Raw genomic sequence first — 27,099 nt, forward strand, 5'->3', positions numbered from 1 at the left:
TTCAGAGTGCCGTCTCATCTGCAGCACTTATAGCCTTGTAGCACGTGGAAACTGCCGACACGCCATCTGGTCAATGTCCGATGAATATACGAATAAGATGCAGTACACCAACAGTAATGATGGGCCACTAAGTATTAAACGAGTGACCCCTATATAGAACTTCTCATTGTGTCGGTTTGCCTAACACCGAAACTTAACAGTCGTAATCTCTCTTCTTGCAGGATCCGTAAAGACCCGCAGTTCAAACCTGTCAAGCGGCATTCACTGGCAAGGTACGCATGTTCGCAGTGGCTCTTTTGCTGCTGTACTTCAGTGAGTTCATTGCGGCTGCCTGCGTAGGTTATTCGCTGATTACGATTGTCGTCATTTCACTTTGACATATATTAAATTGCTTAACACTTGCCATCTATAACAATAACATTCAAACCATTTTTTGTCTAGGCAGCAACAGCAGCTTAATGCCGAGCCCACACATGACAGAGGGCATAGAATTACACCTGTAATTGGCCTCTTTTTTGTAGTGGACTTAATTGGGCTCATCAGGATTATAGTGATAACGATGCGCTGTTATTTGCAAATGAGTGGCTCATTAGTTGCTGCTTCGGTGATTGCCCGTATCAGTTTTCTGATATGCCAATTTCTTTGAAAGCAGGATGTACCTTCGTGGACAAAGGAAACTCTAACAAGAAGTCACAAAGTAGATCCTTCGCGAGATTATGTCGCAGAGCTGCCACTTATTCTTTCAGGGAAGGTATTATGGGTCTTACACTAAGCACACAAACCGAAATCGCGTCTCATTACACAAATTGGCGAGAGCGGACGCAGTTGTCCGGGATGGTAATTGTTTTTTTTTTCTATGCGCTGAGTGCTTTCATGAAGCGATCAGTTATTAAGTTTACACTCAAAGCCGACAGCGACTATATAGTAATGTACAAAAGATTGATGTTGAAGTCTAAGTGAATGATAGCTTCAGAAACGCCAGTGTAAGTCAGCACGCGCCTAAAAGCGTGAGGCTATTTCATTATCATAAACAAACACGCTGGTTTCACATTTCATAAGCTTTACCTCACTCACGGAATGAAAGCGAAAGATTGTCCCTGTCATATTTAACTGAATTATCCATAAACGAGTCCTTTATTACGTCTGAGAACGTTGTGTCGTTGACTTTCTTTCCATCTTGCTCTGATGATAATACCGTAAATTAAATGCCTGGCCCTGAGTTCCTTTCGTAACGTTGTTGAACAAAACTTAATTGTAGCTAGAAGGGAAACGATTCAAAGTCCCCAAGTGGCTTCCTTTGTGGTGGGCTTCTGAAAGCACGCGCTCAGACAGAGCTCATATTTCGAACGTCGGCTTTCGCGCTCGGGGCGGTTAAAGCCCTGCTTTATAAATATAGGGAGGAGGAGGGAGAGAGAGAGAGAGAAATGCACGCCATTGTGTGACTTCCTCTCCCCTCTCTTTGGAGCCATTCTTCGTGTCATTAGGATATTCCCTTTAGAGAAAGGTTTTGCTGTCGTAAGCTTCTCATTTTTGTGTTTAAATGCGTGTCAAATGCCCATGTTCCCTATCTGTACGAACTATCTACCGATTTGAAACATCACTTGTACATGAAGGCATAGGACGCATTCTTGCGACAAGGATTCTAAACTCTAAAGTAACGAAATTACTTGTTTGTAAAAGTGCAAAGAAATATATATGTATATATATATATATATATATATATATATATATATATATATATATATAATTCACGAAGTTTTTTATCACCTGTAATACCTAAAGTACCTACATTGTGTTCGAGGACCTCTGCTTCATTGAAGCGAATCGAAGAGAGCGTTGTCTCGCTGAGGAAAACTAAGGGCAAAATAGAGATAGAGCATTTCCAATTGCCGAAACTGTTATGAAATCACGTCTTTTGCATTGAGCGTCGTAATTTGAGACAGATGTTAGGAAATATATATATATATATATATATATATATAAAGATGTGTGTGTGTGTGTGTGGCGTAAGCTGACAGACATTGTTTTCACTACGACGAGACACTTTATTATGCTGATAGAACTTCAGGTTGCATAACAGGTTGTAGAACGGAAATTGCTTTTGCTGGTTGGATAATTTTTTCGCTATGGCAGAAATTCTGCGAGATACGGGTGCGTCATACTTAAGTCTTATGTATTGTAATATCTGCGGGTTAAGTGCCGTATGTCCTGTTTGTATAGTTAGTTCTATTTGTCATTGCATTCATGTGGATTGGCATGCTAGGCGAGCCGCCATGCTAACCTCTGTAGTTTTCAATTAAGAACCTATCCCCCTCCCTGTCCTTACGACAGCACGTTCTCCGGCTGTACAAGTCGCTGTACGGCACAAAATTTTCATTTTTCACTTTTTCAACTGGGCACCCTGCGAAGTCGCATAAAAGATGCGCAGACACCAACTCTGCGCCGTCCAGCGCACCGAGGAAGCTGCCAAGGGCCAACAACCCTTGGCCGAAACCTAGGCGTGGTCCAGGCCCACCCCACCAAATCGCAGGACACTGAATAAAGTTATTTGAATGAATGAATCTGAGCAACGCCAAATGTCTCCGCTCGCGTTGTTTATTAAATGATGAGCAAGTGGGAAAATAGGCCACCGACTAAAGAATGTGTGGAATAAAGTGAAACAAACGGAAAAAGTAAGAACAGGAAATAAAAAATAGCGGTGTAATGTAATATTACCTAACTCTGGCTTAGGTCACTATACTGTGTAGTCTAGGGCGTGCTTTCTCGGTGACATTGGCTACTTTACTTCAGTTTTCGTTCCATGTCAGGTACAATCACTGACATATGCAGCTTTTATGTCTGTTCTAGTAGCTAACATCGAGCAAGTTTTAAGAAGCTGGCTTTTCTTTGGCGCGCATGAAACGAACTGTATGTTAGCAACGTTTTTAAAGAGCTTCCAGTGTCTGTGTGCTCTTATTAATACATTAAAGAGTTCACAGGAGTGTGGAAGCTTGTAGTACTCAACATAGGTCGAACAAGGGATGTGTCAGGTTGCAACCAAGGTTTATACAAGTGAATGGCGGCAGAGAGGAAATATAGAAAGGTTAACCAGATGAGAGTTTCCAGTTTGCTTCCCCGCACTGGGTTGGGGAGAAACAAGCGTTGCAAACAAGACAGTGAGAGATGAACAGAAGTCCCGCTGTTTCGTTCCCATTTTCTTTTTCTTTCTCCAGCGCAGACTTGCAGGTTAGAGCGCACACGCTCGGCCGGCCTCTTTGCCTTCGTATAAAGACAATTCTCTTTCACTCTCTCTCTCAGTTTACGATTATGGCCCAAGCATAGTAAACATTCGGCTTTATTTTGACTGTTTCACTAGCTGTATCAGTGATCTTAGATATAAAGATAGAAGTGCTGCGCGTCAGCACTTTTTACGAACATTGGTCTGGCGGGATCAAAATCGGGTGCTCGAGCATTTCGCCTTCCAGGAAGCCACCAGAGTGTTAGCCGCGTGTGCCGTAAATAGCTTCTGTGGTGGCCTAAATCGTGCAGCGCGATATGTGTGCCGCGCGCACGATGGTAGGGACCCGAAGGGAACGCCGCCCCTATTCATCAACTTCGAGTGCAACTCCCCTCGAAGCTGGCTCGAAATCTGTATCGATCGATTCCTTTTCGGAGGCTGCCGCGAAGTGTTGCCGCGCCCTGCGTGTCGGCTGACTCGTTGTTCTTTCTTCCTTTGTTTTCTCCACTTTTTTTTTTTCGAGAGCTCTCACTGTTGAAGATGCTTTGCAGAGGGCTACGTGTAATGGGTTGATGTTTCCGTACATTAATGGTCGCCGGAAGATTTAAAAAAAAAAAGAAAAAAAATATTTTCTTAGCTTTTGATCGTCTTTGAATATTTGCCTGTCTTGGTCTGTTCTTTCATAGTCTGTATGAAATCATATACCCGCCGTGGTTGCTCAGTGGCTATGGTGTTAGGCTGCTGAGCACGAGGTCGCTGGATCGAATCCCGGCCACGGCGGCCGCATTTCGATGGGGGCGAAATGCGAAAACACCCGTGTACTTAGATTTAGGTGCACGTTAAAGAACCCCAGGTGGTCGAAATTTCCGGAGTCCCCCACTACGGCGTGCCTCATAATCAGAAAGTGGTTTTGGCACGTAAAACCCCATAATTTTTTGTATGAAATCATGACTAAACTATCTTTGTCAAATGTAATATCTAGTAATGAAACACACCATGGCGCCACGTTGATGCAAGAAAAAAGTATATTCGCTGCTATTGTTGTCGGCTATGACTTTCCTTTTTCTCAGTTAAGTTACAGCCGCTTTTGTTTAAACGCATTCACCCTTTCTTCCGCTGTTCTTTCCATTGGCGCCCTGCTTTGGTTACTGGAGAAATAAATTTTACCGCCTATGAAATCAACGAACTCTTCGCAAAGCGTTTAGTAGCTTTCTCTTTCTCTCGCTATTATATGTCGGTGGCTTGGGCTGGCATATTATAATCAGCGCCTCAGCTTTCACTCCGCATCGCTCATTAAGTTTATATTCCGTACCTCAAATTTGACTGTACTATTTGCTACACTTCAGAGGGGATTGAGCGGCGTAAATCGGTTGGAAAATTGTAAACGTGCGATATACTCTGAAGCGAAGACTAAGGGAAGATTTAACCTTCTTAGCTGATCCATCATTCGGTATTTAAAAAAAAAAAGGGAATGGCGCATGGCGGGTAGCGTTGTTGCAAAGACAAGCAAGATTTTGGGGCTGTACCGTGTATATCGCCTCAGAGCTCAATATTCCGTATGTATTAAATACAGCTGATAAAATGGATGTTCCAAGCACGTTTAAATTTACCATATTCAGATGTGCGTAATTATGCATTAATTATAATTTTTTCTTAAACGTGCGGGGTTGCTGTTTCCCGTGTCCGTATCGTAAAGCAGTACAGATCGGACACACTAACGGCACGACACATTTTGCTCACATGTGAGCATATGCCGCACAACCGGCTAAAGAACAACCACCACCACCGCCGTTGGAGGCACGCCACGCGCTCTGCTTTTCGCGCGCTCGCGCATGCGCCGTCTTGGACGAGGGCAGCGAGCCGGGTGCACGAGGAGTCCACGAGGCAGCGCCCTACAAACTTTATGTACTTGCAGTTTCTTGCAGTTGTATGGGGTTTATTTTCATCTAGTCACGTATAGTTGAGTGCAGTAACGTTGGTCCGCCAACATTTGAAACTGTGTATGTGACTGGGTCTCTCGGCGTTTTTCTTTCACACGTTTGCGAGACTGTCGGTGCCTGTGCGAGAGAGAACGTTGAGGGAGGCCTTGTAATGGATCCTGGAGCGCTTTGCCTGGCGGCATGCCTCACACGCTGCTCCTTATCGTAATGAAGAGAAATGCTGGGATACGCACAGAGCGAGGACATTGTAGACACACGACATACGCAAAGCACGTCACAACACGGAACGCGCTAACTAATTAAAGTACCAGTGGTTCTCAAGAAGGTTGACGAGGTTAATCGGTTAAGAAGGTTAGTCGAGAGGCACAGACAGTGCTAGTCCATGGGCCAATTACGTGTCGTCATTCAAAGCATGATCGTCTCTTGCGTAGATTTTGTGCATTAGGCATCAGACATTCGGGCAGTCCTTTCTAATGTAGTCTGTAGTAGTAATGTAGTAAAGGGGGGGTGTCTTTCCATAAGTTGGAAGCAGGGCACAGTAGCGGTCCCGTGTAATTTTAAACTGCGAATATTCTGTGTCAGCGAGTCAGTATATGTTGTCTGCGCGAAGTATTGCACTCTATTCCTTGAACTCATTTTGTTCAATTCCTGCTTTCGAGCCACACTGATCGTTTTCAGCGCTTATTTCTGTATTTCTTTCATTTATTCAATGACAAGGATAGCCGGCACCTTATATAGGCGTCAGCCGCTTTCTCGTATTCGCATGATTAAGAAAAATGAAAAGTAAAGGAAAGCTTGGCTAGATAACACCGTAGCTGAGATTTGCTGCAAGAGTGTGGTGCCATCGCACAGCTTTGGTCTGTGTTACCCATAAGTGATAACTTGTCCTGTGAGTGAGAGAGAGAGGAAATGATAAATGAAAGGCAAGGAGGTTAACCAGGACGTAGCCCAGTTGGCTACCCTACGCTTGGGGAGGGAAAATGGGAGGCAAATATTAAGGGAAGAAGAGAAAGTCCACTGTGGATATCGCCGACGTGGTAACAGTTTTCTGACTTGTCCTGTGAGAAGTGAGAAATATCACAGTGGATGCGAACAGGAAATGGAAACGTAGCCGGAGGGTCCAGCTTACGGTGAGGCCGAGACACGTACTACCCTGATGGCAGCGCAGCTCAGATAGCCTGGGACAGTAACACGCGCAGAGACGGAAGAGGGGAAGTAGAAGGCGGGGATGTCCACCAGACGCTCGTCCGGTTTACGCAGGGGGGAGGGAGACGGAAGAACAGAAAGGAAGGAGAGGGAACATTAAGGATGTCTATTCGTCCGCAGAGGTATACACGTCGAGAATATCTATAGTTGATAACTAAGGTCTTTCGATATCAGGAACTGCAAGCAGTTTGAGTGTCGCTTTCAGGGCTTCACATATTAGTTCTTGTCGTTGGGCTGCACTGCATGGGGAACATATGTGAGGACCGTGCCAGCATAAATGTGTACTTTGCTGTGTTCGCTGCCGCGTAAAGACAGCACAGAATTCGATGTACTTATTGGTACATCAAACTCGCAACTTTAGTTTCTTCGTGGTTGATGCAAGGGGCAGATAAATCTAGAGTATAGAACATTTTTCATCGCGATCCTGTGGGTGCCGCCATGTTTGATCACGTGGTGACGCGTTCATTGCTTGCTTCAGCTGCCTCCTTTGCCCGCGTGTTTGCAATGAAAGTGCATGATGCCACTGCGGCTCAGCAAACCTTTCTTTAGGCGGATATCGTGGACAAGGACTCGGTGAACCGCACGAAGCTTTGGCCACAGCCTCAGAGGACGTGTAAGCATTCTCCCAGCTTATTAGGCCTTGTTCCAAACGACGTGCGCGCAGCGTGTACGGCGCTTGTACAAAAGGCGGCGCTCAACATGTGTTCCGATTGGTTGTCCAAATTTTCCGCTTACGAAATAAGTCAGGGTTGTTTTCTTCCTCGTTCTTTATTTGCCAAACACTCTGAGGCCGTGCCTTGTCATGTTTGTGACTCTTAACGTTCCTGGGTGCGGTCAGTATCCGTTATTGCTTATTTTTTGCCTAATCGCTCGCGAGTGTGGTTAGTTTCGATAGAATTGTGCTAGCTGCTCACAAGGCTTCGAACGTAGATGTTCGGTACTTTGTAACGACTTGTAGCAATGTCGCATTATAGCTAGTCACTCACTTATTACTTTGTAGACCGTTACGAAACGTTCGGTTTGGAACATTTGTGTGCTGTCGGTGTTGTCGCCATCTCGTATGCTTCAGCGCATTGATTCAGTTGTGCGCTTATTCACTTATTCTTGATATTTTGGCGATAGAGTGTACGTAATTTTGTGTGTGAGTAGTGGTGCATGTGTGTAGATAACGTGAGAGAAACTTGCTACGCATGCTTGGAAATGGCGCTGCTCTCTTTGTCACCATTATTCAAAAGACTAGCGCAAAATAGCAGGGACAAAGACAGAAGACGACAGCATGAACGGAGCACAGTGAGTCAGCGAACGTCCACTTGCATTTCCGACAGCTGGTCGCTCAGTAGCGAGGTAGACGCGGGAATGATTTCGCATTCGCGCGCTTTCGCTGAGCCAACGTGCGGTGCGCCACCGACAGCGCCATCTCGTAGAGCAATCTTCCTCAGCGAAAAGAGTACATAAGGTACATATATGCCCCTTACTTTCGGTATGCCAGCTATGGTATGGCTAGCGGTCTCGCTATCAATACGTAACCGAAAAGGACTGTGAAAGCAAAATAACCGTGTTACCAAGTGCCTGAAAAAAAGAAAAAAGAAAGAAAAAGAAAAGGTAAGCGAAGACCAGCTGAAAGCCCGTACGTTTACCGTACGTGCCCCCACACGTCCGTGCATGTAGTGACCACGTGTTCCGGGCTTCCAAAGCATCAGGAAAAAAAAAACGCTAGGATAAAGATGTCTCCCCGCACGCGAGGTTCACTACTTATTGAATTATCTGTAGTAGTTTTTGAGACTTCATTGTGTGAAATATGTTTACTTTACCGATCATCGTTTTTTTTTTTTTCGCCTGATATTCGAATTGTAATATTTCACGGACGCACGACGTTACACCATGTTTTAGGTTTAGAAATAGTAGATAGTGCTTACGCATTACCTCTCCCGCGCTCATTTCCTTTAAACGCGTCTGTGGTCTAAATAAACGCGCTCTTCGTCCGATGCAACTTACTGTTCTCCGAAGGCAATCTTCAAAACGAAAATATCGCGGCCAGCGTTCGGTTTGTCTTAAGATTAAGTGACGTAACTGTATACGTAGCGCAGTATACGTATATTGTGTAAAGTTTCGCCAATTATATTTCAGTTGTTAAAACAAACAGATGAAGTTTCTGTGCAAGCTGGAATTGCTAAAGTTTCTGTGCAAGCTAAAATTGCTAAAATTTTGAACATTGCTTCATAAAGAGTGCTTAATTTATCTTGCAATATAGGATGGCAACGAATGTACGAGCGTTTCCTGCTTAATTTTGCGGGCCGCTGTCACGCAGCACTACGCACACGCACGCTCTTCCGTTCCCTCGAAGATTGCGGGAGCTTATATTTCATCACGGACACCAGCCCCGCAGTGAACGATCGCCGTTGAGCCGACCACTTGTGGCGAGACGTATCAGGACACCGCGCGTGGCTATTCTCGGGCCACGTTGTCTCGGCAACCAGGAAAATGCAGTCCTTGCGCGGGCGGGAAAATGACCTCACGTGGTGGCTGGGCTTCGCGTTAGCGTTGTTTTTCGTGTAATCCAAACTTGACCGCCTCTGGTTTATTTTATTATTTTTCCCTCTCTATATTCGGGGTTATATTTCAACGGCTGCTGTTCGTCGATTCACCATTTCTGTACATAACGCGGCTCGCAAGTATCTTTGGGTTACATCCGCGGTTCGGTGTAAATAATGAAAATAACTGTTATAAAGATACGTGTGATAAGCGGTTCCACTACCGTGCACGCAGATATATACGCTCTATGGACTAGTCGAGGTTTTCATGACTTCAGTATTTCGACTTGATTGAACATGGCTATAACGGCGCCTTTTGAGCACAGGACAAAGAAAGAATGAGCGTAGGACAGTCGCCGATCGTTGTACATTCTGTGTTCTGTCCTCAAAACGCGCCGTTATAATCATGTTCCATCAAGTCAGCGTTCGACTAGCCCATCCCGACTAAATAAGTCTCTTAATCAGTGTTTCGGGCACTGTTTTCAGCTGTATAGATACTGATCTACACCTCGCACAGCACAGTGCGTAAAGTAGTTTGTTGATCAAGCAAGGACCTGTCCACATTGTATCCAACTCTCAGGCACTTCCAGGACCGATCGTGGCTTTGCCAGCTCCGTCCTCTCGTGTGTTTTTCAACTGCCTACGGGAGCTGGGTTGCGAGGCTAGCTTGACCGGCAGGCTTTGAGGACGTTTTTGAGCGAAGCGTCCTTTGGCCGTGTATAACCTTCCGTGCTTCGCGTGGCTGCGGCTGCTGTCTGCTCCTGAGTCGCTCGGTATCACGGCGGATATATTTGTCGACGTATACACGTGGGTTATATGTACGCCCAATGAAAGTACCAGCTAGTGGGCTTATAAACCCATGTATGCTGACCGACAAGATATAGTACCAGAGAGCACACCTTTGTTCTTTGCAATAAAAAAAAAATCCTACATAAAACATGAACATATGCTGTCTACTCATTGGCACCTCTAAAACACACGGACATCACAATTTTAGATAGTGTACGCGTTTCGTAACACTATAATATAACCTATGACGGAAATAATCTACCTTGACGGTTCATGTTTGTCTCGTGTGCGGGCAGGGGACGGGTAAACACTGAATTCACCAGAAGGGCGTAGAGAAATATTACCTTACTAATATATTTACAAAGATTAAGATCTGCGTTTATACCTTCAGATTGCAAGACAACAAGTACAGCACGATTCAAAAGAACACAAATAACCTGAGGCAGAATTTACAAAGTTTTTTTTTTTTTTTCGTAAGTGCTCGTGTCCACTGGCTGGCCGCCTTCTCTAATATGTCCACGAAGATTGGCTGGAACTAGCTCTTACGAAAAATTATAGCGTAAGAGCTCATTGTGACTGCAGGCTCTGATTTTCCTAGCATGAAACGGCACTTGGTCCACATTAGCGCTCAATTTGTCTAGTTCACAACGTTCGTGCTAGGAGAATTAAATTCTGCGTCACGCGCATGGCCGCATGTTGTTAACTTGTCTAAAACATTTACGCGACCTATATAGAGGTGAAATACTACGATTCCGCCCTTGATATATCTAAAACCCGTCGTTAAGTATTGATTGGTACGAAAACCGCAAGAAGTGTGCACGATGCGTCAATGAGCTTAGCCGCTCCGATATTTATCTATGCTTTTGTATACAGTCGAGCAGTCTTATTCACCTCCTTTGTTCTAAATCTGAAAATAAAATTTATTGTGATAGGACCTGGTAAATTTATTTAGATTTAGATTGATGCCAAGGGCTGTAACTCGACGACCCTCAACAGGCTCACTGGATATGCTAGTAATGTCCTAAGGCTTGTAGCCCGTGTCTCAAATCGAAGAGGCAGTCTCAAAGAGGACAATTTGCTCAGAGCTTATCAAAGATTCTTCCTGAGTCATGTTATCTACAACGCGCCGTGCCTTAATTGGGGTAAAGCGGAAAAGGTCAAGCTCTACTCCCTAATCAGAACCGGCCTCAAGCGCGTGCTCGGCCTTCCGCATTCCACAAGCACTGAGAAGCTGCTGGAGCTAGGACTCCACAACACCATCGATGAGCTAATAGAAGCTCACACAGTGGCTCAAATAATGAGACTTTCATCCACTAAGCGAGGGATCAAGATTTTACAAGAAACGGGTATCCAATCCAGACATGAATCGGCGACCAAGGTTAGCTTGACCCGGGAAACCAGAATTCGTATCATGGTTGACCCCGTCCCGCGAAACATCCACCCAGTGCATAACGAGAGTAGAAGATTCGCAAGAGCCAAGTCGATCCTTAAAAAAATCAATCAGCAGAAACTAGATGCCTTCTTTGTCAATGCTGCCAGATATGACAGTGGGGATAAGTTCGCTGTCTCGGTGGTAGACGCATGGGGCAACCTGGTCAATGCAGCCTCTGTTTATACGAAGTTTGGCCATGTGGCGGGGGAAGCGGCGATCGCTTTGGCTTTTCACAGCTCAAAAGTTCCCGCTATCGTCTTCTCGGACTCGCGCACGGCGGTTAGATACTTCTCGTCCGCTCTCGTATTGGAACAGGCGAACAGTATTTTGATTAAAGCACTTCAAAGGACTAGGGAGAGCAGCGAAGGAGGCTACCACATCTCATGGTTCCCTGCCCGTCTAGATGACTCAGTTAACCCGCTTGGATGTAACCCTAACGAGCAGGTCCACCGGAGAGCGCGTGATTTCACGTACCGCACTGTCGCGGGTAGCCAGGCTTGGAACGAGGTCATCATCCACAAAGATCCATTATGTACTTTCCACAAAAGTGTTTCCCATTGTAGACTGGGCAGGAGGACATTTCCATCCCCTCACCCCAAAGTGAACAGACGTCAGGCTAGCACACTCAAATTTCTGCAAACCGTTTATATCCCCCTCCTCTGTTCCTTAGTACAGTCTGTTATGGTCACTATAATATTCCTCCTGTCGGGGAGTTTCAAGCTGTCTCCTTGTTGAAGTGCCTTCTTCCCGTGAAAATTTTCATCGTTAAGTTCGCTTTTTTTCAAGCAAGGTAAGGCAATTGGTGAAGCATGATTTACAGGATGCGCAGCAATCTGTTTTGATCACTGAAGAAAGCGATTGTGTGATGGCAATCAGTGAACTCGATACAATTTTAAATCTACATAAGGTATATATATATATATATATATATATATATATATATATATATATATATATATATATATATATATATATATATATATATATATATATGTGTGTGTGTGTGTGTGTGTGTGTGTGTGTGTGTGTGTGTGTGTGCAGGTTACGTATGTGCAGGTTGGAATATGCGCATAGTGTGGTTGGTGTTAATTTAGCTACAACCAAATATAGTACCCTTGTGTTTAAAAGTTCGTAAATACCAACAACATATTCTTAATGTATGGTAATTCACAGAAATCATCAATGCAGATTGCTTTGTTCTCATTCCATATTCGCGTAGCAGTCCCCTTATACTAATTGGGAGTCTTTTCTCTTGAAACCATGTTTTCGCAAGAATATCAGTATTGGCAAGTTAATTTCGCGCGCAGTTTCGCAGACGTATTTTGATTACGTTTCTTTTGAATAAAAGTATGTGAACATTAATAACTTGTTCTTGTTATTACACTTTGTTTTGCTGATGTCTTCTAGTCTGAACAAGGCTTCGAAGCCGAAAAGGGTGCAGGTTAAGCGAAAGTGTTAACACTCGCCAGTCAACTTTTACTTCGAACTTTTTAAACGCAAGCTCCTCCTGCAAGACCTGTGAAGCTTTATTTGTTCCGTTTTACTTCACTTCGCCATTCCATTTGAGAGAGAGAGAGAGAGATGCAACCTTGATGATGCAACCCGCTGAGCTGCCATGTACAGCTGACTGACGGGTAGCCACCTGATGGTCTAGTTTTGTGAAAGCCTTTGTCTTCGCGCTGAATCACCACATTTACAAACTCTGCGACGTGATCGAAACAGGTGCACTGCTTATCTTTTTACTGCTCCTCGCTGTCACAGTTGCTGCGTCAGTGACTGATTTTTCTTTGCTTGGTTAATATCAAAGTATGGTTCTTGGTTAGCGCACAAGTATGATGCAGCTTCCGATGTATGAGTATTCCTACTAAATAAGCATAAAATGGTGATGGCGTTATTCTTTTTTCTTTCTGTGTACATTTCATTCATTTCCCTCATTCCCTCATCTTTCCCCTAATTCGTCCTTTGTGTGTAAACAAAGAGAAGTGAGTACCATCTCGCGATTTTCTCCATGACAGTGGATTGACTAGTTCCTTGTGAACAATCCTTTATAGGTTGCCGGGCAACCTATAAAGCGCGTCCCGCCCGCACGCATACTAGGTATGCACATCCAGGAGAACAACGGCATAAAGCTAGCCTCAGAGAAATTAAATCACGTTATAAGAAGCACCGCATCACTCATCGCCAGAGTAGCGCGCAGCAAAGATGGTTTCACAGAGGACGAAACCTTAAGACTGGTACAAGCCCTCGTCATCAGCCGTGTCACGTACGCGCTACCGTATCAAGTCAAGCGCAAAAGCGGGACAGAACGCATGGACACTCTTATAAGAACCGCGTACAAAACGGCCTTACAGCTACCGTCAAGCACAAGCACAAAGAAATTACTAGCGCTAGGCGTATACAACACCTTTGAGGAGCTAGCAAGTGCCACGCTCATAGCGCAGAGGGAGCGCCTCAACAAGACTCAACAGGGAAGACACCTTCTTCAACGGCTAGGGTACCCTCTGACACCTCAGTACTGCAAAGAAGAAACACAACTCCTGCCTAACCACATTAGAGAGAACATTGTAGTAGACCCTATCCCCAAGAACATGCACCCCACCCACAATCAGGAGAGAAGAGCGGCGCGTGCCCGCATGTTGCACAAACGTTGTTTCAGAGACCCGGATACGTACTACACGGACGCTAGCCCGTATCCCTCGTCGCCACGTTGCGGGCTCAAATACACAATCGCCGTTGTCAATCAGGGGAACCTGGTAGCCTCAGCCTCCATCCGCGCCACATGCAGAGCAGCAGCAGAAGCAGCAGCAATCGCTCTCGCACTTCGCGACGCCGAGAGCAAGGGAAGGTCCGCCCGTGTCCTTACTGACTCACAAGCGGCTTGTCGTTTATACCTGAACGGAACACTCCCTATACAAGCCATTCGAATCCTGGGTCGCACACTACAATGGACCCATGGTATCGTCTGGTGCCCCGGGCACGAAGGCCTGCGGGGCAACGAAGAGGCGGACTGCGCAGCTCGAGGTCTCACTAGCCGAGCGGCAGACCCCACCGTTCTTCAACCCCCGACAGACCGACGAGCGACCCACGAGTTATTAACGACAGGTCAACAAATACTACAGGACCAACGGCTCGGAAGAACGCAATACGCTCCCCCACACAAAGCTCTCAATAAACTCCAGGCAAGGGACTGGCGCCGCCTGCAAACTAACACATAACCACACTTGTCTCGTCTACACGCAATCTACCCAGACAGTTATGCGTCCCGAACATGTCCCTGGTGTAGCAACCACACAGCGACACTCGCGCACCTAACACACGAATGCACCGACCGTCCGGGCGACGCAATTTCGCCACGAGTCACAACACACACACTCACTACGTGGTCTTGGGAGGCGAGACTCTCCGAACTGGACCTGGGAAGCCAATTGGCGACCCTCGACCAGGCCCGGCGAGCCGCGATCGCCAGTGGAGCCCTGTCAGAGGGAACCACCCAGGAATAAACCGCGCAACGGTTTCTGCAATAATAAAGTTTCTCCTCCTCCTCCTCCTGTATAATGTTCTTCCGTTAGTGCTGCGCTTTAAACTGAACTGAAATATTTCGGCAGTAAGGGATTTACAGCCACAAGCCAGTTACAGACATCGAAATTGTGGAAAGCAAGGAGGAAATTAGCTGTTTTGTCTAATTGAAGTAGGGAGCTAATGGAACGCTGACGAAAGACAGCTTGCCACAAGTGGGAGCCCAGCGCACAACTCTAACATTATGCGTGCGATGCTCAGCGATTTAGCGACCTCGGCAGGCCTACTGTGACAGTAAAAGAAAAAAAAGCCAATGGGCCCTTAAGTTCATCTTATTCTTCTCGATCACTGCATAGCGAGGGTCTTGGCTTCGACAGCCTTCAGGGACTTTGGAAGCAGCGTGGAGGGGAGAGAGCTTGAGCTCCCTTGGTCCTCGGGAACGGAGGGCCTCAGCCTCCCTTTCCCCAACCTTCTGCTTCCGTCATGCTTACGCAGGACAGACCCAATATCCTCGCAAATTGTGTCGTCGATGCACAAAGCAACATCGCCCACTTAATACACGCAAAAACTCGACATTGCCTCCTTTAATAGAAGGCTGCCGCGTGTCAGCCATGAAACGCAAACAACCACCACACGACACGTAGGAGCGGCTTCTTTGATTTCCCGCTAGACTCCGCAATAAACAGAGCGCGCTATAGCTGGCGCTAGGTAGCCGGAGAAGCGAAGGCATAAGGGCGACGGCACACCGGCGTGTCGGCAAGAAAACATGCGAAGCAGACTTGTAAAAGTGCACTCTCTGTTATTCCTTGCATTAAAGCGCCGTGAACACCGCATCACTCGTTTCCTATAGAGGCAGTCACCTGCAGTTTCCTTTGGGGTAGAGGTGAAGGGGCTGCAGTGCTGTTGTACGCGTTTCTTCAGAAGGACCCATTTCTCGTTTCTGAAGCATTTCTCCATCAAAATTACGGGCAGCAGTAAGATAGCGTTTTCTTTGCTGCTAAACCTGCGTTCTACTCTGTTTGTTTTGTTTCCTGTTGTGGTGGTGGGGGTGGTGGATTTAGCCTGGCGATCAAGGCCGGCAATCGCTCCACCCGAGCGTCTCTTACAATATCACTGTGGTGTTATCACCGCATGTACATCAAACCAGTCTCTCCAAGGAATGTAATGAGAAGGCGTGAAGCCTCCTTGCAGGTTATATAACTGATCGTTTTGAGAACACAGGATTTCTTTTTTTTTTTTTCAGATTCTCGGGAACAGAGTCCCTTTCGTCTCAGTATTTCGGGCTCGGTCACAACAAGTGTTCAGCGTCTCCTGTTTCGTCGCCCCGTCTTAAAAGAACCATGCTGCTGTACGAGCACATCCTGTCCTTATTCGATATAGAAGTGAGGCTGCCTCTCGACGAAACCTCTCGGTTACGTAGGTCTTAGGTGGTGGAAACCAAAGTGACTCTAGGTGATTTCGAATGTCAGACTTTTTAACTTGATCACTCTTTGGGGCCTTGAATTTGAGATGATGATAGAGGACTGCGTATGCAAGAGCGTCAGCTTTTATTTGTTTCCAGCAACACCAATGTGGGAGGCAATCCACCGAAACTTTACGGTGAAGCCTTTTATGCCAATTTCTTTCACGAGAGCTAGTGATTTGCAAGATAACTTGATGGGTGGTAGACCACGGTAGAATTGTTGCTACGCAGCCTTAGAGTTGGTAAGGAGAATGACATTCTGTAGAGGAAAATTCTTTAGTTTGCGCAGAGCAGCAGCTATGGGCTCCTGACACGTACTACCCAGGCGGCGCGTCGAAGCAGTAACTATCAGCGTCTCGCGCGCTGATAGTTATACTCTGCTCTACTAGTCACTTTACTCAGTAGTTTCCGAGAATATTACGCGCTTCTAGAAATCTTTGATGGGTCAGTAACGCTCGTCTTTGCAATGAGTATGTTGGTCAAGGGACCGAAGATTTTCCTGAGGCTGAAGAGCCTGCGATCTAATGCCACTAAATCACGTGCTAAGCGTTGTCTGTGTGTGTTGTGTCGCGGACATTTACCAGAAGATGCTGTAGATTCTCATCCGCGTGGTCACAAGTGCATTCCGGAGTATCAGCTCTTGAAATTTTATGTAGAAAGTGTTTTGTGTATGCGGTACCGAAGTGCAGACGGTGGGTGAGCATTTCAAAGGCTCTGGTTGTATCCAGTGTGGACGGGATATCTAAATAAAGTGATGGATCAACGTGAAATAAATCTGAAGACTTCGAGTTCTGCACAGTAAAAGCAAGAGCCAATACATCTGAGGCGGGTCCCTACAGCAACGTGCGCATATTTTTGTCGTCTAAATCATTGGCACTGCGTCTGCCGGGCCGTAGGAGGCTTGTGCTAGAACATTTTCTTTTCTTGCTTTCGCGAAATATATGGGTACCGTATGTCGTGCGTCTATCGTCGTGCATATAGAAGGTAACCGTATTCTCCGAAAGGGTCGCTTATACCTGCGACCAAATATAGTCCCGTAATGAGTTTCTTTTCTCGGCTCCGAAGCGGCAGAATGTCATCAACTGAGAATCAGCGAAGGCCTGCCAGAAGACAATGAGAGAAAGTCGGCGAACCTGGTCGATACAGCGCCCTTCCCTGTGACTCAAGTCGGGTAACGTCTTCGCTGCTAACCGACTGGGATAGAAATTGACTTTACAAATTACACCTGCCCCAAGTTTTGTTAACACGTGGCATTTATATCCTTGCATATTTGAGCTCTTTTCCTCGTCCCATCGGACTCTTCAAGGTCGAGTAGGGATGCCGCGGGAAGTTTTCTGAATTATCTTTCTGTGTGGCCGCTAAGCAGAGCACGTTGTGACAGTGGCTGCTACTGTACGCGCACAGAAAAAATATATTATCGACCAGAAGCTTCGTTTTGGAACCCGCTGTTACTGAAGTCCGGAGAGTTCTATTCTTTTTTTCAGTTTTGTCCTTTGAAAGATGAAATTCCTATTGACATTCGCGCCTGCGCTAGTCCAAGAAAGATAACTCACCTTCTTCTAAAGTAGGAGCCGCGTCTCTTGAATTCGATGTGGCGTTGCGCTGAATTACACGTACGGCGTTCGTTGGAGTGTGTTTGTTATTTTTCGCCGTCTAGTCTCAGTGACCATGGTGGTTTACTGCTCGTGCCCCGTGCGTTAACGGTACGTTAACCTCAGCTGGCCAAAGTTAATCCGAAGTCCTAATAGGATCGTAGTTTTCGCACATATAACGCTAGAATTTAAATACAGTGTTTTTTCTAACCCTCCTTTTCCTCCATTTTCATAATCATAGCAGATATGGAATGCGCAGTTGGGTACCGTGCATCATTGCGAATGCTACGAGGCACTCCCGCACATAAACGTTTTTAATGTAATTTCGTGCAACTTATGTGTTGACATACATTTTTCTGTGCTGCAGCTTTGTATTGCGTGCTTAACTCCTTCTTTATCGCAGCAAGTTCTGCCTTTTATGATACAGCGATGTTTCAGTGGGCAGCCAAGGAGAAATATTATTTGCAACAAAACGCAATGGGATTGAAAGTAAAAAATAAATAAAAAGATGGGAGTTACGATTGGTCCAAACATTTTATTTCCGGAGACGTTGCTAGTATTCCATGAATCGCAAGGCCAATAAAATGCCTTGCGATTCGTAGAATCGCAAGGCATTTTATAAAAGAAGTTTAAAATCCTTTAACCTTTAAAATAAAACCGTTACAAATCTGAAACAGTTATTATGTCGCTGTCTCTTCCGGCAAAACTGCGATTTATTTTGCCAGTTGTAGTAAATGTGATGTTGCTACAATATCAAGGGAAGTGCTAATATAATTTTTTTTATAATTACAAAAATACTTCTCTACAAGCGACAATAATTCTACAACTCGGATTTTGTGTTTACGAATCTCGCTAATCCCTTCGTGCCATTCGAGACAATCCGGTTTAATTCCATTCTTCAGGGTCTTCGAGCCGGTGATTTTGTAATACGGTAATGACAATATGTCGCAAGACGAATCGGATTGAAGAACTTTGAAGGACATCCTTAGAACCTCGTTGCATATGAATTCTATCAGTGGACTTAAGGTGAACGGCACTCTCCTTTGTCTTGAAGCTCCCAGTCAATTTTCTGCGAGCCTTCTTGGATCCACATAGGTTTATTTGTTCTCCTGTCTCTGAGCCTCTGAAAAAAAAAACGAAAGCGTTAGGTGTTTCGACGCAGTGAGTGAAGGGAACAATCTGCATCAACATTAGTGTTCAATAAGTAACAAGAAGTAAGATTGAAATAAATGGGTTGTTACTGATGCATTTGTAGTCGAAGGCCTAATGTGAAGAAAACGAATAATGTTTTTCTCCTGATGAACGAACAGAGATGTTTTTATGTTGCACTCCGGAAGTACTTTAGGACGTCGTAACAGTAGGACTCCATCCGAGTGCATATGTCGAAGGTATTACGGCACACGACAAGCTTCCGACGATAGGCTCCAACAGCCAGTTGTTGTCTATGAAGAGATGAAACTGGGAAAAATGGCTACGAAAACGCCGACTATCCCAATAATCAGAAATGAGCTCCGACAAATACAGAATGTAGGAAACCGAAGAAACGAACAAAATAAAAAGAAAAAGCTTTAAGGAAAGATGGCGCAGAAGAGGGCATGGCTTAAAGGCCAACTGCAATAAAATTTCTGAGGTCGCTTAAAAAAACTAGCTTCAGATGGTGCAGGTACAGAGCACCTTTCATGCAGACTTTTACGTTTTAAATGCGAGTGGAGGCGTCATGAAGGGCTCCCAAGAGAGAGAGAGAGATAAGGGGAGGAATAACAGGGAGGTTAGCCAGGGCCCAGTGGAAGTACCGGCAGGCTACCCTGTGCCGGGGAAAGGGGTACACGGAATAAAAGAACGAAGAAGAAAAAAAGCAAACAAAAAAATTCACACAGTAACGCGATGCTACGCGCTGCAACGTTCAAAGACGGCAGATGTCATCTTTCGCCCTCAAACAAACCGTGCTTTCATACCTACATGACAAGCACAAAGAACGCATCTACGCTGACACGGACCGTTCTGTCTCCTCTAAAAGTTCAATAAGGGCTCCCAATAGTACTGCATACACTCGTGCAAGGGGCGCTTTCTTTTTTTTTACAATTTTGACGAGATGAGGTGGCCCTTACGCAGGACCGAAACTTTTGGTCAAATTCTTTCCTGTCTACGAGTATGCAAGCCGCCGTAATCGTCCATGCCCGCCCATCGCTATACAAACGCGAATGTTATACTTATTGTGACAGCTTGGTCATCTTTTTCATAATCGCTAACAGATAAAAAATGGTGCTGGCGCAGCCGACGACTTCTGCGCACCACGGATCCGCGGATGCACCATTGCATCAGAGGGCAACGCGCAGTCCCCGCCATCTGGTAGCTGGACGCGGAAGCACGCAGCGCGCGAAAATTCACCCGTACACGCGCGCCGCATCGGTGCACCAAATGCGATTGCTTTTCTGTTTGGTGATTTTTTTGTAAATTAAGGGCTGACAAGTTGGGGGTGCGACCCTTACACGAGTGCAGTTCTTACACGAATCTGCACTAGACGTTCTTGATACCGAGACTGACAAATTGGAGGACGCTTAAGCTTCGCCTATAAGAGGAAGCTTTAGCTCGGGTGCTGTTATCCAAATACGTGTAAAAGGAGAATTCGTTTTTCTCGGCCACCCCTGCACCAAATCTGACGAGGCGTGTTGTATTTAAAAGAAAAGCTTGAAATCTGGTGACTGTTGGCTTAGAATTTTTGATTTAGGTCGTCAATTTTTTCCTGAAATCTGGCAAAAAGCGCATATTTTCAGAAAAGCAAACTATGAAGTTGACAACTCTGTAACTAAACAGTGAAAAATAATATCTCCACTATGTGAATTGCATCTAATAGTACATGTAAAGAAAAAAAATTGATATGTTACACGTGAATCTAATAAAAGTTAGTAATGTGGAAATACAGCTTTTGCAGAACCCTTGTACACAACGTAACCAATTTACGTAAGCTATACATAGAACATATCGAATTTGTTCGCTTTGAATGATCTAATGGATGCCTTTACAGAACCGCGATATCTATTCTTTTGCAGAGCTATTAATTTATAAACTACGCTCGTCTATTTTTTTCGAACTTCCGAATTCTTTAAAATTCTTTTAACAGCATTCAGGCCCTAAATCGAAATTCTGTTTGCAACAGTGACTGGAATTTAACTTTCTGTGTCAAATGCAACAAATTTCATTAAACTCGGGCAAGGGGTTATCTCAGAAAAGCGTTTCTGCGTTTTACATGTATTTGAATAGGCCGCGTCGGAGTTGGGCCGGAGCTAAAGCCAATAGTCAAATCCCTAATAGTCAAAGATCCCTGACTGCTTGTCACGCTTCCCGGCAACCGCAGCTTTCGAGCAGGTGTGCGGAGGCGAGCACCATCTGGATGGTGTTGTTGCAAGGAACCGAGCGGGCCGAGCCGCTTTATGAATAGTAGAAACGCTGGAAAAGAAGTTCGTGTGTGAGTTTCCGCGTAACAGAACTATGTTTTCTGGTATGTTCAAATTACAATCCGACGCTATCATGTCTGTTGGTTATGTTTAGGTCATACTTCACGAATTTTCTGACGCATCTTACTTTGGGGAATTCAGTTAGTTTAGTAAAGCCTCTGCGCCACGCGGAGCGCCTGCGTGGTTGTAGTTCGGAATGATTTGTCGCGAAAGGACGTCCGACACCGATACCGGATTTCTTGCGACACGGGGCCCTTGGTTCCCCGCGGCTCGCTGAAAAATCTCAGAGGCGATGTGCTGGGACTTGCGTCATTTCCGCTAACCACCTAAGTGCACGTGTTGTCTGCTTAGGTGTTATTTCAAGGCTGATAATTATATATTTAGACAATTACCAGTTTGGAAGCTTCGCCAAGTTTGGTTCTGTAGTATGTAGTACCTCGTTTATGATAAATTTAGCCAAAGTTAAATTTATACTTGCAGTCTACACAGTATGCATACGACCGTCCAGTCACAGTGTGCGTTACCGTAACAGTCACTATCTGTACCGCCACCGCGTAAAAATCAAAACAAAAATATAAAGAAAAGAACCTTGCGCGCAACAGAGAACGAATCACGTCAAAGAAAGATTCTCGGTAATTTTCATAAACGTGCACGCGGTCACTGAATAAGTACATTCGTGATCGACAGACTTGGGAACAGACTGCATAATGTCGCTATGTACAAGAGTGTAGGGAAGTTTTGTGACAGCGCGTTTTCGTTTGTCTGGGTACGGCCAGGGACCGAGAACTTAATGCACAGACAAAGGACGCCTATCCAGCCAGTTCAGGGGGCTGCGCAGGGGTTGGGCACCGACTAGCACGAGCACTAAATATGCATTGCTATTTCAAAAAGAAAAAGAGAGAAATCAAAGGGTCTCTTTGAGAAGTCCCCCGAGATACGAACTGAGCGCTGTACTTTCAAACCACAAAGTTTTTCAAGACACCACCCTAATGTGCCGTCTAGCTTGCGAGGCGCGTTTGCGTGACGCGTAATGCTCGCCCAGTTTGTACCCACGGATATTCTGAGCTGAGAAGGAACGTTCACTTAAACAACAAGACATATAAATATGTGTAATTCCAGTCAGAATTGCTTGTTCCAAGGTGCCGCTTTTTGCACATCATTTAGCTGAGAACTGGATCCCGGCAACGAAATCCTTACGACAGTGCAAAAAAATAGGCGTAAACGAGGCTCTTGCACGTGAAAGTAAACGCAACAACTTACTCAAAGCGAGATGTCGCACATTTCGGCCAGCTATTGCTGTTCTGAGTGATGCTGATGGCAATGCTATGATGTCAGCATTACCTACAAATACTTGTTGTTGAGTACAGAGATTAAAGGGCCACTCAGGCGATTTTTCGATGTCAACGGACGTCGATGAAATTTGGTGGGTACGTTCTTCTGAACACTTCCGTCATGTCCTCAAAAAAAATCAGGTTTGCGAGTTGCACTGATATTTTGTAAATTAATTTAATTGATTGTCTCGAACACCCTACCTTAGCTCCTCCTCAGTTACAGGCCACATTGTGCATTACGTCAGGTGTGTTGCATGCAGAGCATTCGCGGATCGTGCGGACGACAGCGACGAGGGCGTCGAGGAGTCGACGATCGTGAGCTGGTGCACGGCGTGAGAAGTTGCTGTCGCGAGAAGTTTTGTTCCCTGTAGACGGGCAAGAAATGGGAGGCGAGTGGTGTTGCGCTTTTGGCTGCACGAACTTCGGCCTTCGCCATCCGCACACCATTTGAGCCGATGCCCATCGCGTTCAGCCGAGCTTAAGCCTAAATGTCACAGTCGCGGAGCTCGTGCGCCCGCTGCTGGCCGACGTGAGCGACTGACCTGAAGCTAATTAAGCCATCAGGATGAAAAAAACTCCTTCTGTAGTTCAATTTTGACCATAGGAATTTGAAATAAACCATTCCTAATTTCGTACAGGGCACACACAAAAAGCGAGAAGCGACGACGCGGAGCAATATCGACATCGGTACGTTGCCGTTTTCGACGGAAAGCTGCCAGCCGCACTCACCGTCATTTCCCTAAATTAAACGCAACTGCGAACATGGTTGTATTTTTTCGTATTGTCATACAGACTCATTATTTAGCTAGGGAGATGTACTTCTTGTCTCGTAACCCAAATCGGCAGCAAGCATAGGCCCCTTCGACACAGCAGCGCATAGTTCAGCTGACAACGATGTCAATACTGGCATCGGCGTTCCCGCGAGAAAACTACGCGTTCTCTGTATGAACGATCATACGCGCAAAGTCCTCATCTGTGTCTACTTTATGGAATATATTTTGCGCAAGAAGAGAATACGAAGAATGACAAGTAGGCAGCATAACAACGCTCCCGTGCTACGGTCTCCCGCTCGCTGTTTTCGAAGGTGTGTGGTCGCTCATATAAGTGCGATTCAGAGTGATACAACGGTGCTTAAATACACAAGATCCGCTTGTTTAGGTATGTTCTGACATTAATAGATGTAGCTGATCAGCGGCTAGCACTATACCTCAAGCGAATGACGAGTGGTCGCTGTACCTTCTCATGTAAACAAATTCACTGGTCGGTGCTTTAGACTCTCAGCGGCGTTCTTTCGGAATACAAGTGCGGAAAGTCCTGCTCCACATCTTGCAGTGAGCATGCGAAGCGCTCGTATAAAATCAGTGGTTAGGGCCACCCTTGGTCTTCTTGTTCCAGCACGATATGTAGCGCCTGGGCGCTGGCTCTAGTGGTAGCGGGTCGAATGCGAACGGTGATTCGGGCTATCGAATTCGTCAGAAACATAATTGTCAATATCCGACAGATCCGAAGAGCCGGTGCAGCTGACATTGTCACCCGAAGGTCCGGCGCCGTCAAAAATCAGCTGAGCGTCTGCTTTTCGCTGGTTTCGTTCGCCCAGCGGACGAGACCGCCATGTCTTGCACGCCTTCCCCGCTGGAGACGCTCGTGGCGTCGCACGAAGAGGTTCGCTCGGCTGCTTAGTCAGGGTTTCGGTTTCGTTATTGCACCTTTTTTGCTTATTTAAAGTTATTTTCGAATTCGCGGAACAATTCTGCTATCTGACGCGTGAAGTGGGGGGGGGGGGGGGCTCGGGAGCCTAAGTATTCCATTACCTTGACATGGTAGAAAAATCGCCGGAGTGGCCCTTGAAACAAGTGAAGCTTGGGCATGTTTTCACCTGGCTCAACCTCCATTCCCTCTTTCTTAGAAATGAACGTGCGCAGCGGCGTGCTGTTCGGATGACGCACTGAAAATACTGGACACTGCAACTGTTCTGCGTGAAGATACGTAAGCTAGGGATGTAGATGACTAATCGGGAGCTACAGTTACCTTTACAATGGTTGGTACACCCACTGCGTGCACACTCCCGTTCGCATTTTGGTACGTTTGTATGGTCGGCTTTTCCGTAAGCTTACTTGCGTTGCAAAAGAGCAAGCTTTACAGGTTATGACTCTGGTGAAGTAGCGGAATTTTAAATGGCGAAAAGCTCCTGGGGACATAAATATGCTGTTTATAGTGTGATCTTGCTTGCTGCACAGCGTCACTGCGTAATAATTTTGCGCACAAGAAGATTTCTGGAGGATTACGCTGCGTCTGTGTAAAGGTTTCTGCTTCGTATGCCATTCATGCGCGTCGCAGTTTTCTTCCTTTAGCATTCCGTACGTTCCACATTACATTTGTTTCCCATATTTGACTTGGTGCTTAGCGTGTCTCGGTGTCAGCTTACACTTTCCCGCCCTTACCTGCACGTGATCTCACCTGCCACGGTAGCGTTGTCATTTATTTTGCGTTGTCGATTTAATATTATAGATGCCTTGTGTGTATGTGTGTGTGTTCTAAACAGCTTGCTTTGGATTGCGGATGCCCCTCCGAAATCGCTCTGAACTAAACATATAGTTTTTTTTTTCATGCTTAGAAAAATCGTCGCTCGAGGCCTGTCGCGCAGGCTGAGAGATGTCGCTTGAAAACACAGTTTCAAGCGGTCTGTAACTTTTTCCTCATATTAGAATTTCTCTGCGAAGGCTTTGTCGGCGTGGCAAATGAATAAATAGTGTCTGGATGGTCCTAGGATTATCCCGCATGAAGTGTTTTCGTCGCTGGTGTTTCGATGTATTGGCGCACGCTCTGCTCATTAATTGTTTCTGCTTGGGCGCCGAGATAATCCTGCTACCGTCTGCTTTATTTGTTTGATGTTATTGCCTTCCTTTGGTATGAATGTTGGAGGGGAAGAAAGGTGGCTCTCCGCTTTCTCTTGAAATAGGAAGGTCATAACAAACGTACCTGTAAACGCCGGCGCTTTCTGGTTTTATCAGATCCTTAGGAGTGTGGTGGAGAGAGAGCCGGAAAAGACTAATGGAGATTGTGTCTCTTCAATCTACTATCTAGCCTTCTTCGAATGTGTATGCGCCCTGCCGTGCGTCCGCTTTGGGAGTACTTGCTAGTTGGGAAAAGCTCTCAGGTTGATTTATTTTGTTCGCAAGCAATTTTGGCAGACTGAACGTTACCGATTGCGATCCGGCGGTGACAGATTGTGCGCTGAAGATTTGTCCTCTCGCTTGCTCTCAAACCGATCGTTTTCTTGAAACTCTAGAAGTCGGTACGATCGTGAAAAAAAAAAGAAAAAAGGTTCTGTTCGACTCCGTTATGGTAATTTATTATGGTTCGTTTCAAAATAAATAATAAAAAATAGGAAAAATAGTACAGTACAAAATTCGTGGGTTTCATTATAGATGTGATATCAGAACATAAGTTTAGTTACAAGTTGAGTTACTGAAGTGCCTGGAATATATAGAATTAATTAGAAATCACTGAGACGGCTGGGGACGAAATTCAAAATAAATCGGAAAAAATAGAGAAAGAAATAGTACAGTAAAAATTCATGGGTTTCATTATACATATGATATCGATGCATAAGTTTAGTTACAAGTTGAATTACTGAAGTGTCTGGAATAATTAGAACTAACTGGAAATCAGCTATTACCGCACACACAAGCACAGTATTGTAGACTTTAGAGACCCGCCACGTGAGCTCGACTTAGTCGAAATTCCCGGAAACCCGGCAGTAGAAAGCGGAAGTAATGCGTCCCTAATTACCTCACACACGAGAAGGTGGCATGCTGGCTAATTAATGGAAAGCAGTTGCCTCCGAGTTCGGTTAGTGCGTTGCGTTCGCCTAAAGTTAACCTAAAGAACACCAACGCCGAGTTGCGAGTGCCACTAAGAGACACCTAAGTGAAATATTAGGATCGCTTACTATTCTCTTTTTCATTTCTTTTTCTTTTTTAGCCATTAATGCGTAGTTATTTGTTTCGTGCGTCCCGTTTTATCGGCTCGAGGATGTAGCTCTTCTATGGTGTTGTACGGCTGCGGTGGTGAACGCTGACGGTGGGGACCCGCAGTTCAGTCTGCGTGCACCCCGAAGCTATCGTACGATCAGGGCGTCGGTGAAGGATCGCTACAGCCAGAAAACGGACCACTAGTAGTGCCGAAGGATTGGTACATATCTGCCAAAAGGCTCTCTCGCTCTCTATCTCTCTATTTTTTTTAAGTCACAGTGTTACTTGATTTTCGGGCGTAGGGAGCCTCAAAAGATTATCTTTTTTTTCTGCACGATGATTGCACACGTAAACAGGTACGTCAAGGACAGAACAGCCGCTGAGGGCCTCTTGCAAACTGCGCTCTGAGGTTGGAAGAAAAGCAAGAGCCCCAGTATTTCTTACTCATTTATTCTGTCAATCGATTAATGCAGTAATGCATGTAACGACCGTGTGGTGCCCAAGAGGCGCCTTTTCTTTCTCTAAGTCAGCCTCTGCAAAGGAGTGATGCAGCTAAGAGAAAGATGCAACTGGTTATGGCACGGAGAGCCACAGTTCTAGCACCTTCTTTTTTTGTTTGGTTGTTTTTCTTTCTTTTTGTTTCTGGATTCCGCG

At 45.5% G+C, this 27,099-nt stretch overlaps 1 protein-coding gene across 2 annotated transcripts in view; it reads left to right on the forward strand.

The window, feature by feature from the left end:
- The window catches only part of LOC142585866 (uncharacterized), a 318,935-nt gene that overhangs the window by 194,827 nt on the left and 97,009 nt on the right, over window positions 1–27,099 (forward strand). The window contains exon 3 of one of the 2 annotated variants that reach the window (XM_075696934.1): window positions 222–272. The exons of the other annotated variant lie outside the window; for it this stretch is intronic. The gene's annotated coding sequence lies outside the window, so the exon portion shown is untranslated. The remainder of the gene's footprint in view (window positions 1–221; window positions 273–27,099) is intronic. 2 annotated transcript variants of the gene reach the window in all.

This window comes from Dermacentor variabilis, chromosome 6, assembly GCF_050947875.1.
Source record: "Dermacentor variabilis isolate Ectoservices chromosome 6, ASM5094787v1, whole genome shotgun sequence".
Classification (NCBI taxonomy): domain Eukaryota; kingdom Metazoa; phylum Arthropoda; class Arachnida; order Ixodida; family Ixodidae; genus Dermacentor; species Dermacentor variabilis.